Raw genomic sequence first — 15710 nt, forward strand, 5'->3', positions numbered from 1 at the left:
GGAATGGAGCGATCGATTTGGATTGAATCTACTGTTCATTGTTTGTCTAGCGAGGAAAGCTTGCTAATTGCGGAATTGATATCGCGTTCAAGGACATTTGCGAATTTTTCGGCAGTAAAGCCGCGCTCAAAATGTGATTTTAAAGACGCTGGCTGGCTGTGACGGAATTCGCTGTTATTGCAACAGATGTAAATACATTGATTAGACCAATTCTTTTAAATCAAGGCACAGTGGTTCAAACAGCGAAATACGTGATCGTGTGATATTGCGCCGAAACATGAAGTTTTTGGCATGTAGTGTCTTTTAGAACATTTCTTGGTATAACAAGCCCCTTCTTGTGCGAGAAATCTTTGGGTGATTAATTCCCTTAAAAGTGAGATACGAAATTTATTTTCTCGTACATTCGAGATACAGGTTTGGTACTTTCGGCAAAGTTGTAGTAAATATTAATGCAAACAACTTTATCAAAGACACCATACTTGTATCTCTTCATGTAAATTATCTATGAACCGTTATTCGTGGACAAACCCTTTAAAACAGTGCTTAAACCCTGACTTATTCTGGTCAATTTTCACGTGTTCATAGTGTTCTACATAGTTGTTTATCTGGCTAAAATCAACGTTTCTGTAGAACATTATTATATGTTAGTTTCTAAAGTTTCGGAGATTTTGAGCTTTTTTGGTGAAAAATAGTACTTCTTTGAGCTTAAATATTTCCCAAAGTGGCAAACGGTGGCGGGTCAAACAACTCCTACTTAAGAGTACAACAAAAAACCTGTAAAAGCCTGTGTCAATTGACTGTATCTGTTTGTATCCTCAAAAGTTATAGTTGTTTTAAAAATCCATCTCAGTCATGTTTACAGAACAATTAAACTGTACTTCGGATACAATAAACGCCATTTTGTTTACGTTGACAATCGCTTTCTAACAAGTTAATTACCAACAATTTTTTCGCGTATTTTCCAGTCGAAAATGAATGTAGATTTAAAATTATTTGACGCAGTTAATAAGAGTTAATAAAAAGCTTCCAAATAACTAACTTTAGTTTATTTTGTTCAATTTTGCATTGCTCCCTCCTTCCGCATTTTTACAAAACAACATTTGATGATGAATCGTCTCACCTACGCCTTTATTTAACATAATTAACTTTATATGATGCTTACTTAGTCATTCCGAGAAAATTCAGTCTTTCATGACTCGACCTTGCAAGGGTTTGAACAAATGATGTGACAGTGACGATGTTTAGAATTCCATTCCATAGTAAATTTGACTGTCCCAACAAACACCGAAGCTGAACTAAAATGCTTCTGATTTGGTTACAGCTGATTTAACTCTGAATACAGGTGGTAGACGCAGAATAAATTTAAGCAAAGGCCACTGTATTCTATAAGTGTTTAAGCAGCCAACGAATGCGCTGTAAATCAGCTGCTTCACATAATAGTGTCACAAACAGATTAGGCGCATCTTCAACCTCTCCACAACCCGTCAATATTCCTAATAATTGTGCTATACTAGCTGAATAAACGATTTATCATCTTAATAAAAAAGCCCTCCCAAGAAACATTTATGCGCTGATTAAACATTTTAGCAGTCATCATTATTCAGCTATAGCTGAATATGCATCGAATAAAATTTATGTAAACAATTCTATAATACTTATTTAGTCGAAATTGGAGAACTTACACAACCTATTTCGTTTGAGGGAGAAAGAACACTTGTTAAGCAATTATATCGCCCTTTATATAACGTCTGTGCGCCTTGTTTCCAGTTTTGCGCAAATTGGCATGCCAAAATCGAAATCCAACTGTACTTGGGTAGCTGCTTTCAAATATAACTTGAGTTCGTATATACAAGCTATTTAAAAATACATATCGTCATCTTTCGGGTATTGAACCGTCATCTTCTGAAATTAAAAACTTTCCAAGCATTTAAAATATAAATTCTGCTATTTATATTTACTGGTGACAGATACGTATTTCGCCTACGACTTACAGGCTTTATCAGTGTATGTTTTCGAAAAATCTTGTACACTGGATCGCATTAAACCAATACGTAGACAACAAGAGCAATTGCTGTTTACTAGTTGGTTGAAGGCGATCCAAGCTGCATAAAGTAAGCACTTAAATTGTGTTTGACCAAGCGATGTTTAAGCTACTTTAAGTTTTTCAAACCAGCTTTCATCCAAAGCTGATAAACAAGCTTAATAGCGGATTTTTCTGCTAAACCATCTGCTTCTAAACAGCCAGAAAAGAAAATACGTAGTGCTCACACTACATGTAACCGCTGGCACGGACGGTTACCGACTGACTGTTGTTAAGCGCAAACCGAATAGCTATATGTCTATCAATCTGTGCGGTTGCAACAAATACAGTCAACAAAAATATATTCGCGCTGGATAAATGTGCGAATGAATGATAGAATCAGGCATGCGTCATAACAAAACCTTGATATAAGACCACAGAGTATAGACGGCTTAGTGGTGTAATTGGTTAAACAACACGCTCAACTAAAGATTGGGAGGTGTGAGTTCGACTCTCACCTTCGCTAAGTCTAAACTTTTGGCCTAATATCAAGAATTTTCAGTTTGCCTGAATCTACATTTCTCGCATTAAGCAATTATTCTTCCCCAACAATATAGAAAACTATTGATTTTCAATGCGCGTCATTGGAAAATTGAATTATTCTCATTTTTTCGCCTTCCCACGTCAGTGCTTCCCTAGCACGGATAACAGAAATATATACGATATAAGCTATTGGTTAAGCTTCCTTATGATTGTATTTAATTTACGCTCTATAGAATCCGACCGAAATTGTTGAGCTTCAGCTGTTGCTGCTTCCTCGGATAAAGCAACGAAGACATCCAAATTCACCAAGCGAGACGCCAACAAACCAAATAATCCATCGACTCATCCGCCAGTGAAATATATGGTTTTGGCTGTTATGCCTTTTACTGCGCATCGTCAGTCGGTCAGCGGCTTTCGTTGGCGACACATCGGCAAGCAGCTAGCTTGCGACACATCGGACAGGCAGCTTTCGAGTCACATACGTGGCATAATTTTAAAGGTTGTATTTGAAACATTGTTTGCCTTACGATGCACATCGTCATCAGTTGGTCATGTTCATCGGCTGCTGAGAAAAGGAAAGTATGCTGAGTGTGTTGGAGCTGGAGCGCTGCAGTGATGGAATATCTGGCTGCTGAAGTTCTGGAACTGGCAGGAAATATGCTGCTCGCGACAACAAAATGACCAGAATTATGCCACGTCACTTGCAGTTTGCCACCTGGACTGATATTTCATCGTGACTCATGACCATACGCAAACGGTTTCGTCGATCGCACAGTTGCTGATGCTTTCCGGCTGATCCGTTGCAACAAGCCGTGCCTGGTTAGCAGTTATCGGTACTCCAATTTACCGAAAAGAGAATTACGTTAGGTGCGTTAGTGCAAGTTTATTGCAAGCTAGAGTTATGATAACCAAACAATCGGTCCTTTTAAGGATCACACAACGATTGAAGAGTTTATTATATTTTCTTGCCCAGTTAATACCATAATAACACAGGCAACGAGGGAAAAGTTGAACTTTTCGCCGTTGCGGACGACCGACAAATGGCGGGAATAAGTTTTTTGGTTACGGGTGACATTTTCTGCCACTTCCAAAACGTCTGCAGCTGGTAAATGCTTTATTATCAGTGTTTTTCTGCAGAAACTGCAGAGAAGCTTTGCGCAAATTTTTCAGCTTTTTGAAAACTCACGCGTACCGTCTACCGATTACCAGAAGAAAAGCACTATTCAACGCAGAACCAGATCATGAAAATTTATTTACTGTTTGGTGTAGTGTGACTTCGATTCGTTTTAATAAAATAGGTTCACTTAAGTTTTTGGAGCGGCTTAGTAGAATACGCAACCTAAAATTAAAAAAGAAAACTTATCTAATTCAATTCTACTATGTAGATTTTATTCACGACAGATACGTATTTCGCCTACGATTTGCTGGCTTCATCAATACATAGTAGAATTAAATTGGATAAGTTTTCTTCTTTTTTAGTTTTAGGTAAAATAGGTTCAATCAATTCATGGAAATAACTCCGAAATCGGTTGAACATTGAACGTATACAATGTTAAAGCAAAGTCGTGGGCTTAAACCGTCATTAGACATTACCCTTCTTTATCGACAGACTTCGCAGCCGGCTGTTTAAAGTACAGGAAACTTACGGGGCCAGTGTCACGATCCTACTGACTCTACTAAGCAAGCACCGCCTAGAGATTCGAACATGCGACGACTGGCTTGTTAGACCAGCTTCGTACCTCGAAGCTAAGTGGGCAGTATACAATGTTACTACTAGGATAAACGTTGCGTATGTAGGTTGTATACATGAAGACTCGTATTATTACATACATGGATACATCCTACTATCGCTACAAAGAAAGATACGTAGTCCTACGTCACCTATGCGGTCGTGTTTTGTGCACAACCCCTCAGATTTTTAATTTAAAAATAGATTATTTTTCGGCTGCATAAAGGTTGATGAGACGTTGATTAAGCAACTGAGAGAGCATTGCAAAACTATTTCTCGTTCTAAAAATAGAATTGACAGCATTGCGCAAATTGGTTATTTAAAAACACGCAAAAGCCTCTATTAAGCTCCATTGCAGCTTTGAAAGTAGCTACCCAAAGAAAAAATTTCAGGCTGATCAAACGTTTTTAGCTGAATTTATTCTACCTGTGGCTGAACTATGGTTTAGTTTTAGAAATAAAAACCTTTTTTCAGCTCTTAAACATCTAAGTCATCTGCTCTCCCTGAAGTAATACCGATAAGGTGGTGCCAGGGGGGATTGAGGCTGGAGACTCGAGTAGGGTTTTAGTGGGTCTGGATCGTCACGCCCCAGTAGGGGGGTCGGGATACCAAACCCCACTCCCTGAGTTGTCTTCTCAGGTGTCTGATAGCAGATTTCCCTACTCGTTAAAAAAAAACCTGATTTAATCCACCTAGTGGTGAAAGGAACCTTTGTTATACCGTCTTACTTGCAATTTGAGATAGAAATCGACACGTTTGGTTTACATGAAATTTTTGGAAATTGAATAAGTTTACAAAATTTGAAACAAATAGAAGCAATTATAAATTTTGATAGGGTATGTTGCTACATCGTCGTAATTGCCTATTCCCGTCCTATCCAACACAAATTATTAAAAATATCAACATTTTTATGACACACAATGCAAAACTAGTTATTCCCTAATATTTTAGTTAGTTGTCTATCATACGCAATCAATCAAAGTGAGCTGAGATCTATTTAAATGCTTTTTATCATTAAAGAAGTACTACCAGCCAAGTTTCCCACGTTTTTTCGTGCGACGAAGAAGACAATGTCGACTAATCGTGCTAATTTCCGTCATTCATAAATGAAAATAACTCACGCAAGGCATTGTCGCTATTCTACAGCCAGCAAAACTTGCCTGACCTGCAGAAATTTTGCAGAATAACATTTGTCATGCCGTCCTACACAAATACATGCGCGTTAGCTTCGTAAACATTGTTGTGATTTTTAGTTCGGACGATGAAAAATTTTGTTGGACGGATTTTAAAACGGTACGACGAATTTTAGCCATAAAGTCAGTTGCGTAATTTCAATAATATGCTTTAATAGTCGCTTTTCAGTGATTTCAAAGTTCACGGATCGGAAGGTAAGTGTGTTTTAGTCAAATCAGTACAAGAACTTTTGGAGTATTCACTAAATCCGTCCAGCAAATGATGAAAATTAGAATGGCTTTCCTTATTACGACGGGAATTAGAAAAAGACCCTAGTTTCTTTTCTCATGAAATTGCTGAGTAAGTTGTTACTAATGAGGGTAAATGCAAGTAAAAGTAAGTTGTAAGATGAAATATTATTCTTTAACATATACATTGCGTTTTTGAACTATGCATAATTTCCTGTAACGCCGTTCTATTTGATTCACAACAATAAAGTTTTCTTGAATAAATTTCATCAATTTTTATGAACCTTCGGTTACTCACGTTGTTGTATTTTGTACACCATATGTAGGTTTTTGAATGCCATATTGTTATATAGTTACAAATCGTATAGGGTAGTTGATCTAATAGTTGTGGTAGTACCAATAGTTGCGCTGCTATTTATTATTAATGCATATTTTCGTCACCGTAGCATTTTAGATAAAACAATTACATTCATTATATAAAACATGCTTTTAGAAGTATTGGTAGTTAGACTACACCATTTAAAATTAAAGCATTATTTGCTAAAATGCCAATATTCCAAAATCTAACGCGCAGTTGGAGCGCACAATTATAGGCGCTCATCTAAAGTTTTGCTACGATGTTTTTTCACTTTGCAACCTAGCAATGTATATGGAATAACACAATTAAAGGAACATCAAACTTAGTTAAGGAAACTTTAGCGCAACTGTTGGTACAATATAATTGAATCAGAAAATTCAATTTTTCTTTTTTAAAGCTTCTCGTTCAACGAAAGCAATTGTTTTGCCTTGTGACAAATACCTTGTTTTTGATAAATTTATATCCCACAAGCATTAGTTGAAGCATATACCTCAATAAACAAGCAAAATGAAGTTATATTGTGCTTAGTGGCGCAACTAATGGATCATCTACCCTATTACGTATATTCTAACGTATATTCTTCAATAAACTTGTTATGAGCTGAATGTCAGAATTATTCAATGCATTATTACTTTAAATTGTTAGGAAAATAGATTAGCATAAACCGACATCACAGAAACGAAGCAAGTAGCATGTGAGGTGTACCGCAATTGGCCCCAACTGGAATTTGCTTTCGTTTCTTCATATGGAAAAATGGTGTCTGTGTGCAGCAAACCTACCCGCAAATGTAAAATGTTTAAAATGTATCCGTCTGTTGGAAGTCGAGTAATTCGGGGTCAAAATCAGGGTATTTTTTATAATCAAAGTTCTACAGTTCGTAAACAAGGAAACATAGAGGTATTCTAACTTCAGCAAAGTTGTGTATTTTTATTATTTATACAACTTTGTATTACATGAAAAAGTCATACAACAATTACAAAAAGAGCTAAAATAGAAAAACTGATTTTTCAAATTCATAAACAATAAATAAGATCTCTTCGTTGAAGAGATAGAAGGTTACTGTCTTCAGCAAAATTTCTTGTAATAATATGCTCTAAAACTTTGCAGAACACATCAATGTGTTATATTGAAACTGAAGGAAAATAATTTTTTTAGTTCACTTTTAGGGGGATTAATCAAAATTTAAATTCTACCAGACGATAGAGCTTTCAATTTCAAGTAACTCTTCCAAAGGTTCGATAAACTTAAAACCAAGTTTTCCTAGTAAAAACTCTAGTGCGCACGTTTTCTTTGGTTTTGGGCTATTGTGCGCGCGAGTAACTGTGTTATAAAAGTTGGCGCGAGTGTTCGAGGGTTAATATCTTTCGACCGGTAAAACCAATTCTTATGAAATTTTGCATATATGTTCGTAGTGTGAAAACCTCTCGTTTGATATTAAAATAATTGAAATTAGGTTATTTTTCTTGGTTAAAATCATTATAAATTATTGTTAATTTTGGTGTAGTGTATTGAATTACTCATAACTTTCAAATTAAACATCCAATCAAAAAACCATTCAATAGTGATCTATCCGGCTATATTACCTGCCAAATGAAACTAATAGCACGTAAATCAGTTTGGCCATCTCTGAGAAACAGGCGATCATTTGAACCTTGTCAAAACTGGTTTTTTAAGCATAACTTTTAAACCACTTGTTTGTTTTCAATAAAAATCGGCGTGAAGTTTAGCAATAGTAAGAGCTTCCATTTGGTACTAAGATCGATGAAATCGGTTATGTGGTTCCGGAGAAAATCGTGTCACGTAATTTTCACATTTTTGCTTATAACTTTTAAACTAAAAGTCAGACCTCGAAACCATTTAATAGTGATATACTAGGTAAAAATACTTTTTAAATACAAGTTATAGCAGACGAATCGGTTCAGCCATCTCCGAGAAATAGGCGATTGAAAATTGAAGCGCACACACATACACACATACACACACACACACACACACACACACACACACACACACACACACACACACACAGACATTGCTCATTCGTCGAACCTGATCGATTGGTATATGTGACACGGCCCTCCGGGCCTCAGAACGACTTCGTGTTTTTCGACCAATTCCTAAACCTTTGTTATATTGTATAACAAAGGTAAAACATCTAAGTCAAGCTTTGGGCTTGCTAATAGCTGCTTTGAAGCTGTAATGTAGCTTAATAAAGGCTTTTGTGTGTTTTTAAATAACCAATTTGCGCAAAGCTGGAAACAAGGCGCACAGAGGCGATATAACTGCTTAACAAGTGATTTTTCTGCCTCAAACGAAATAGATTGTATTAGTTCTCCAATTTCGGCTGAATAAGTATTGTAGAATTGTTTACATAAATTTTATTCGAGGCATATTCAGCTATGGCTGAATAATTATGGCTACTGAAGTGTTTAATCAGCGCATAAATGTTTCTTGGGGTCTATTGTTTGATGGGTTGTGAACAAATCATAGTTAGTGATGGAGAGCCAAAATAAACACTCGCAGACTTCGGATAGCTTAATTGTCAGGGTCGTATCCTATCCTTACTTGCTCGGACCTAAAACCAAAGAATAACCCATTCGCTAATCCTAAGAAACCCGTTGAATCATTTTCCGAGTGTCATTTAAAAGTTTGAAACAAAACGTGAAACATACCTACGCTCTTTTGCGGCGTTACAATGCAAAAAATAATTTTGTACTTCCTCCACTCTAAAACCAATAATAATAGAGGGTACGCCCAAAATAGAAATTGGTGGTAGTAGGTTTTTTAGGGGCACCGCCCAGCTAGCTTCGAGGTACGATGCTGGTCTAACAAGCCAGTCGTCGTATGTTCGAATCTCGGCTAGGCGGTGCTTGCTAGTTAGAGTCAGTAGGATTGTTGCACTGGCCCCGTAATTTCCTTTACTCTAACAGCCGGCTGCGAAGTCTGTCGATAAAGAAGGGTAATGTCTAAAGACGGTATAAACCCATGGCTTTGCTTTAGGTTTTTTAGGATAGGATGAAAGTTAATCGACAAAAGTTGCATTAACGGGAAACTAGCAGTCATTGACTTTTCGTCGGAGAGCCCAATTTCGGAAGCAGTTTTTGGGCCCAAAAGCGGGATTCTGTTCATGAAAATGTAAACACTACATTCTTTTTGCCAATCTGAACACAGCGAATATATTTTCATTGACAGAATTTTTGATTCAAACAAAAAAACTCCTTTTAGAATTGGCAGAATCGATGACGACTAATTTCACCTTAAAAACTGCAACATTTTCAAATTGCTAGCTAATGATAGCAGAAAATAAGCACGGTGTGCTGAAAATACCATTTTATGCAGCAGCTGAAACTAAACCTGGAGAGATTTAGTCCCCCTTAGAAAAGTGAACCTGGCCGACCAAATAAAATGGTCGAAAAAAATGCCGAGGGCTTTAGCCCCCCCTAGAAATGAGCGCTAGTTCCGCCAATGATCTAAACATGTACATAATATGAAGCTTACATGAAGTATTCGTTGTTTGAAGTTTGCTGCTCTTAAATTAAGAAAATTGGAGGGTCCCAAATTTATGCATGCACAAAAATCCCTAGATCTGACATCGGTGGTAGGACACTCTTCCAGCTTGTTCATCATCTCGTAACAGCGTAACATTAACTGAACCGGTATTGTTTGATTGCGATAATATAATAACGGGGGTATGACGAACACCGGAGTGCAGAAAATTTATTAGCAAAACCAGATAGCTGTGTCGTGAGACAAAGCCATCAATGGCGAATGAGGACGCTCATCCATGTGGTGTGATGGTCGTTTCTTTACGCTCGACGTCCATCCCCAACCATTTCCAATCAACAGCACACCCCACATTAGCTCAAACTGCCGCTGACTTCCGGTGGCAGCAAGGAGCGTAGGAGGAGAAAGGCGAAAAGGTGAAAATTTATTATTTCCTCGGTTCGATTCGTTTCGATTCTGGCGCTAACAAACACAATCAATGGCGGTGATGGCGATGATCAGAACGACGATAACGATGACGATGATGCTACTGACGATACAGATGAGCAAGGAACAATCGTACAGTTTCGCGAATGTCGGAAGGCACAGGAGACTAAACAATGGGATCGAATAAAATATTCATTACGCGCTCGAGAAGAGTCTACCTGCGGACTGTTGGCTGATGCCTGTTAAGGCCATGATGAAAGGCAACCAAGCTGTTGATTCCAGTCGTTGCCGTTGAATGTGACCGAGCCTGGCAGTGGCAATGAATCAACAGATGGTGATCCTAGGACGGAAATGGGACTACTGAGCACGGCGAATTGAAAATACACCTCGGAAAGCTCAACGGTGAATGATATTTGAAGAATGGTGTTTGAAAATACTCAAAGGCTTGCGAAGAGCTTTTTCAGTAGCATTTCGCATAATGTAAGCTTTGTTTTAAGTTACAATATTGATAGAGCCAAAAAGTATCCTTTTCACTTACAGTAATTTTAAATTGTTGAATCACCAACTAAAAATATTGTACATTTTATGGTATTGGTAATTCAGGGTAACAAGAAAGATTTCTTGATTATTTCACAGGGTTGAACCCGGTGCACCAGCCGAGAAGAAACGTAACCCAAGGTACTTAATAACAAAGAAAAGGTTATTGCATAGCATCACTTGGAACATTGCACTGACGAAAGCAACTTCAACTTACAGGTCGAATCAAATCACACCAATAGAGTACATCAATGGAGCACCGTGTAAAGTAATTGATTGGAACTTGTACCGTCGGGTGAATTGTTGTACATTTGGTACATTGTTGTAGCCATCAGCGAGACCCAGATTGTGAGCTGAACTTTCCATTTGTTATTGTCATTCCGTGACAACGAAGTGTTGCTGTTGCTGAGTACGTGAGGTGCGGTGCAGTGCGGTAACGAGAAACCCATCGGCGGCTAAGAATTCGTTCACAATGTACCTACCCGGTACGAAAGGCAGGTCATACACCGTGTTTCTCTATCGATGGCCTGCGGAGCGGAATTGCAGCGTCGATCTTGTGAACAGCAGCAAGGTGCACATTTTATGATTTCATATTGTATTGTGGTATTGGAAATTCGATTGGATTCTTTATCGAGCTCTGATCAGTATTGCCAGCTGTCGTTTTGATTGCAATCTGCTTGAATAATTATTTCCATAGTTTTTGCCGATATGGTAACCATTTCAGCGGTTGATACTTCTGTCGACATAAAAATAAAAAATAAAAAAAAAATCAGACTGGTTGTACAGGGTGAGTAGTAATGACTGTGAGAGGTTTCTGGACGCGTTTAATAAGTAAATCACTGATGAGTCTGCATATTTATATTTTTCGTTTAGAGTGTATCCAAATGTCAACACTGCTTGTAACCTTGTTTTGCATTCATTCGTGGAAATCTGCGGTAATGTGTGAAAGTGATAATCTTGAACACAAAATGGGAAATTGTGATAAGTCTGTTTTTTTAAACTTTAGAACGTGTGATGTTTTATAGCAGCTGACGCCACTCGGAATAAACCAAAGATTCATCTTTCGTGCCATCAAGCTATTCAAGGAAACCGGTTCTGGGAAAAGATTTCCCAAACGTACCTGTAACCGCACTGCAAGGACACCGGAAACCATCAAACTATCAATTCAACGGAAACCAGACTGAGAAACCGGACGTAAGATGGTCAAGGAACTTGGAATTTCGCGGTCAACCATGACGAGTATTTTGAAATATGACACCGGGTGCACGGTTTGATTGAAAAGCAGAACGTTGCAAGAGTGGAAAGATGTCGGCAGCTGAAATTCTGTTTTCGGACAAAAAAATGTTCCTGCTACAGTTCCTGTACCAACAAAGTGATCGGATCTGATATTTCTCGAGACAAACTGGCTGTTCAAAGGTCCCAGAATGTTTCTAGGGTGATGATATTGGGATGTTTCTCCAAAAATTTTAAGGTTCCATTGCTGTTCATTGAACCTGGTGTTAAAATCAACACTAAATATTGCATCGATAATGTTTTGAAGAATCATTTGCTACCCATTGTTAAAACCCCCTACAAAAATGCACCATACTGCTTCCAACAAGATTCTGCACCGTCTTACCAGGCGAAAGCTACACAGGCTTGGTGTGAGGACGATTTTCCTACTTTCATTTTTTCGAAAGAGCGGCCTACCTCTTCGCCAGATTTGAATTCTCTCGACTTCTATGCATGGGATTACATGCTGGGCAAACCAGGGAGCACCAAAGGGTTGACTGTGGATACTTTCAAGCAACGTTTGGAGAAGATTTGGGATGAAATGCCTGAGGATATCGTGCTTGCCAGCTTTCAACAACGGTTGCGACTGGTGCTTAAAGCAAAGGGAGAAAGATTTGAATTGGACTAATTTAAGACAAATATTATGAATATACCCAAGCAACAATGTGCGCAGACTTGTTATAAACACCGTCCGGTGCGACACGGCTGCTACCCGTCCAGATAGGCCGATAGGCACCGCAACGGGTACTTTTGATAATAGTACGCACTGGTGTCTACATATTGGCACGCTCCCCGAAAACGCAAAAACCCGTACCGTACCTGATTCGTTCTGATTCGTTCATATTCGGTGTACGTGACTGAGTTGTCAGGACGTTCGGGCTCCGTTCTCTAGCCGTGCTTTAGCCGTGCTCTAGCAGGTGCCGGCTGGTATAAGCTGGCACGGTTTCGCTCGCAAGCTAAAAGAACCTATATGACTGCTTGGTGCGATACGGTAAAAACTTATGAACATTGAACGGTAGCGGGTACCTTCCACAATGCCGTGTTTGTGCCATATCAGCTGCTGCTGCTTAGTAAAAATTATCGAACGGATTTCACTGCACAGTCGTTCGACATCCTTACGATCCACCGTGGCCAGCCCACCGTAGTCTTCCAACTTTCGCCAGGTGTACGTAGGGAACCTCTCCAAGTAGTGCCTGCAACTGGTGTTTCATACGCCTACGCCACTCTCCGCTAACCGTTTAAACTCCGCCAAAAATAATACGCAACACGTTTCGTTCAAATACGGCAAGTGCACGTATGTCTTCCGTAAGCATAGTTACTGTCTCAAGTCCATAGAGGACTACCGGGCTGATTAGCGTTTTGCTTTGATTAGCGATTGTCAGCTTTGTGCGGCGGCGCATGCTCCTTGATCGAAGCGTCTTGCGGAGGGAAAAGTAGACTCGATTTCCAGCTTGAATGCGCCGTTGAACCTCGTTACTCGTATTATTGTCGGCGGTGACCAGAGATCCCAAATATGTATACGAATTCATCAACCACTTCCAGTTCATCGCCGTCAACAGTCACTGTCCATGGGAGGCAAATGTTGCTTTCTCTGGAGTCTCTTCCTAGCATATATTTAGTTTTCCATGCATTGATTTGTAACCTTATCCCAACTTACGTTTTTAGTCTGGCGTAGATTGCCTCCTCCGTCACAAGGTTTCTAGTAATGATGTCGAGGTCGTCTGCGAAGGCTGGGAGTTGGCTACTCTTGCTGAAGATCGTTGCTCTCGTTTCGATGCCCGCTCGCCGGATTACACCTTCAATACTTACTTACTTAATTGGCCTAACGTCTTATGACAAGGCATACGCAGTATAATTTCTCCATCTGTTTCGGTCCATGGCAACTGATCTCCAGTTCCGCGGGCACCCAGTGCTCGCCAGATCTCGCTCCACCTGGTCTTGCCACCTCGCTCGCCGTGTCCCTCTTCGTCTTGTTTCTACCGGATTTGATGCGAAAACCATTTTTGCAGGATAGTTGTCCGGCATTTTAGCAACATGTCCTACCCGACGTATCCGTCCAGCTTCACCACTTTCTGAATACTTGGTTCGCCGTAGAGACGCGCGAGCTCGTGGTTCATTCTTCGCCTCCATACACCGTTCTCTTGCACTCCACCAAAGATGGTTCTTAGCACCCGCCGTTCGAAAACTCCGAGTGCTCGTAGGTCCTTTTCTAGCAGTGTCCACGTTTCGTGCCCGTAGAGGACAACCGGTCTAATTAGCGTTTTGTACAGTGTGCACTTTGTACGGGCGCTCAAATTGTTCGACCGCAAGTGTTTGTGGAGTCCGTAGTAGGCCCGACTTCCGCTGATAATACGTCTTTTAATCTCACGGCTGGTATTGTTGTCCTCTATTGCCAGCGAGCCAAGGTATACGAACTCGTCGACTACCTCGAACTCATCCCCGTCGATTACCACGGTACTGCCCAAGCGAGCCCTGTCGCGCTCGGTCCCGCCCGCCAGCATATACTTCGTTTTAAACGTATTTATCTTCAATCCAATCTTCTCTGCTTCGCGTTTCAGTCTGGTGTACTGATCTTCCACCGCCTCAAATGTTCTGCCGACAGCATCCACGTCGTCAGCAAAGCAGATAAATTGACTGGATTTATTGAAAATCGTGCCCCGCATTTCGATCGCCGCTCGCCTTATAACACCTTCAAGCGCAATGTTGAATAGCAGGTAGGAAAGACCATCTCCTGGTCGAAGTCCCCTGCGAGATTCGAATGGGTCCGACAATCCTCCCGAGATTCTCACACAGCACTGGATCCCATCCATCGTAGCCATGAAAAGTCTAGTAAGCTTACCCGGAAAGCCGTTTTCGTCCAAAATTTTCCATAGCTCTTGTCGGTTTACGCTATCATATGCGGCTTTGAAATCGATGAACAGGTGGTGCGTGGGGACTCGGAATTCGCGGCACTTCTGGAGCATCTGCCGCAGGGTGAAGATTTGGTCTGTTGTAGACCGACCCTCCATGAAGCCGGCCTGGTAACTTCCCACATATCTATTGGCTATTGGCGATAGTCGATGAAAGAGGACTTGGGACAGCACTTTGTAGGCGGCATTCAGGATAGTGATGGCTCGGTAGTTCTCACAATCCAGCTTATCACCTTTCTTGTAGATAGGGCAGATAACCCTGTCTTTCCACTCCTCCGGTAGTCGTTCCGTATCCCAAATCTTGACAATCAGTTGATGCAGACAGCCGACCAACTTGTCCGGGCCCATTTTAATAAGTTCCGCTCCAATCCCATCCTTTCCCGCCGCTTTGTTGTTCTTCAGCCGCTGGATGGCTTCTTTAACTTCCCTTATCGATGGGGGTGGCACATCTTCGTCGCTTGCTGCACCAATGTGGTCACTTCCTCCGCTATTATGGTCTTCCGCCTGCACGCCATTCAGGTGTTCATCGTAGTGCTGCTTCCACCTTTCGATCACCGCACGGTCGTCAGTCAAGATACCTCCATCTTTATCTCTGCACATTTCGGCCCGCGGCACGAAGCCTTTGCGAGATCCGTTGAGTCTGTGATAGAACTTCCGAGTGTCGTGAAAGCGGTACAGCTGTTCGAGTTCTTCGAACTCCTTCTCCTCTTGGTGGCGCTTCTTCTCCTTGAAGAGTCGGGTTTGCTGCCTTCGCTTCTGTTTGTATCGCTCCACATTCTGACGGGTGGCTCTACGCAGCATTTGTACCCGCGCTGCGTTCTTCTCAGCCAATATCTGCTGGCATTCCTCGTCAAACCAATCGTTACGTCGATTCGGTGCCACACTGCCTAGGACGTTCTCCGCTACGCTGTTAATGGCTGTTTTCACGGCATTCCAACTGTCCTCAAGAGGGGCTTCATCCAGCTCACCCTCTTCCGGCAGCGCGGTTTCG

The sequence above is a fragment of the Sabethes cyaneus genome, chromosome 1 (genome assembly GCF_943734655.1).
Source record: "Sabethes cyaneus chromosome 1, idSabCyanKW18_F2, whole genome shotgun sequence".
Classification (NCBI taxonomy): domain Eukaryota; kingdom Metazoa; phylum Arthropoda; class Insecta; order Diptera; family Culicidae; genus Sabethes; species Sabethes cyaneus.